This window comes from Pteropus vampyrus, unplaced genomic scaffold (genome assembly GCF_000151845.1).
Source record: "Pteropus vampyrus isolate Shadow unplaced genomic scaffold, Pvam_2.0 Scaffold1, whole genome shotgun sequence".
In the NCBI taxonomy this organism is placed as follows: domain Eukaryota; kingdom Metazoa; phylum Chordata; class Mammalia; order Chiroptera; family Pteropodidae; genus Pteropus; species Pteropus vampyrus.
Genome location: NW_011888782.1, coordinates 34,631,978 through 34,634,427, shown reverse-complemented (window position 1 = coordinate 34,634,427; position 2,450 = coordinate 34,631,978).

The window sequence follows — 2,450 nt, the reverse complement described above, 5'->3', positions numbered from 1 at the left end:
TGAGATCAGCATTTTTAGGTCTCACAGTTCAAACCTGCAGGTGAGAACAAAAGTAAGAGAAGCACAGTTTCCTTTTAGGAAATGTAGAGACATTAGCAGCAGTGGTGAAACTATATACAAACCCTACAAACCTTATCTAAAGGGATGTATTCTTACTACATGCTGATAAAAATAAAACAGAAGGGCACAACAATAAATTCTTTTACTTTGCAGGAAACTCACAGAACTTTGATGTATATTTTTCTTACATTGATTGACTGTCATAGTCTATCTAGGAAAATAGAAAACTTTGCAAGTATTTAAATTAGGGAATCCCTCAAACATGCGATGGAAGACAAATGGGATGGAGCAGCAGTAAGAAGCCACAACCACCACTACTAGGATAGAGTAATAAAGGGAGGCAGTGTGATTCAAAGGGCTGGAGTCAGCCAGTTAAACCCCTGCAGATCTGTGTGATGGGAACCGAAGCCACAGAGGAGATGCTAAAGCCATAGTAGAGATGCAGTTACTACCAGAGACATTGGCCAAGGTTGAATGGTAAGGGGATGGAGAAATATCCTTGCTTTTCTGTTTGCTAGCTCCTCAGCTTCTTCAGTGCCTGTGAATAGTGTAGCTGAGCCACAAGCCAGCTGTTGTAATCAGTCAGCTAAGACAATGCAGCCTATCGTAATACATTTCCTACCTATATATAACAGAGGCTGAAAGGGACTAGGAATGCATTAGAGGGTAAGACCCAGGAAAGGCACTTGTAGCCAGGGTGAAAATGCTATCAGTCTTAGACTAAATGCCTTAAATTAGAGGTAAAGTAAATGAAAGATCGTTCAGAGACTAAAATAGATACTCTCTTTTCTTAAGTAATTCTCATCCTTCAAAGTCTCCAGACCAGTAAATTGGTACTTACAGTTATTTCTCCAAGTCTCTTATCTGTGACACAATAAGGCTCTTTCCACAAGATTTATACCTGGGAGACCAGCTATGCATTAGTGAACTTAATTTCTTTATCTCATAGGGGTTGGGGAAAGCAAGCACTGAAACAGTTTGTAAGTGCACTATAGTGCAAGCAAAATTACAGCTGAGGTGTTTTAACTTTGCTAATACTGTGTTTTATTGAAGAATAACAGCTATTTATCTGGAAATGAATGCTACAGCTTAAACTTAATTGTTTCTTAGAAATTGCATGTATTTTAATCTATGAAACTGTTACACATAAAAGACCAGATATAAAACTCATTAAAGAAGAATTCTGTAATGGGAACAGTTAACCATTTTTTTTCTCCATCTAAACATTGGACACTATTTTCTGTTTAGAATCTGCTGGGTCTCTGTTAACAGCAATAGCCACAGAGGTTCTTCGGTTTGGGTCATTATAAAGAAATTAAAGGGATTTGCTGAAATGGCTTGAAGTTATGCTCTATGATGAAAATGAAAATTATGTATTATTCCTCTATATATTTACACATAATTGGTCTTCACCCCAAGTTCCAGGTTCTGTTCTCTAAGTAACTATTATTACCTCCAAATCATGTGAACTAGTTCTTTTTGGACCTTCTTTACAGTGTTTATCATTGTTCTGCTCGGTGATGCGATGTCCATTTCTTACAACAAGGTTGTTTTAATTACTGTGGTTTCATTGAATATTCTTTAAATGTAATAGATTACGTTGATTTTTGAATGTTGAACCAACCTTGCATTCCTGGGATAAACCCCATTTAGTCATAAAATATCACTTTTTTATATAGTTCTGGATTTAGTTTGCTATTATTTTGTTGAAGATTTTTTGCATTTATGTTAGTGAAAGATGTTGGTATCTTTTGTCTTGTAAAGTCTTTGTCAGATTTCTGTCAAGAGCTGGGTCCTCCTTTCTATGTCAAGCTTACAAGTTGTTCTTGGGCAGAGAACTTGGCACAAGTGCGACTCAGCTTATGATTTTACCTTCTGTTAGAAATTTCACTGTCTTTTGTACAATGTCTGACTGAAAATGTTGACCTCATTTATTTGTTCCATTTTTATCATTGTTTATGGTGGAAGGGGGTTCATCTAGAATATACTACTCAGTTGTGGCAGACAGCGGATAACCTCATGGAATATTATGATATATGATAGGCCATGATTCCTTTTTCAAAAGTATGTAGGCTCTTGTTACATATTTACTATGTCAGATTTATTACTTAGATTGTATTCATTTATTTAATTAGTGAATTCAGTCAAGAGCTGGGTATGTGCTACCAACAATACCAAGTATTGAATACAGGGTGAAGAGTGAAAGAGGCATGATATTTGACTTCATATGATCTAAACATACTTTAACACTGGCTTATAACATTAAAAATAAACTTTATGTTTTAGTGGGTTTAATTGCATTTATACATTAATGTGGGGGAAAAATATCTTTGCAGTATTTCTTCTTCCATTTCAGAGATAATTTCAAATCATCTTTCTCTTCTTGAAAA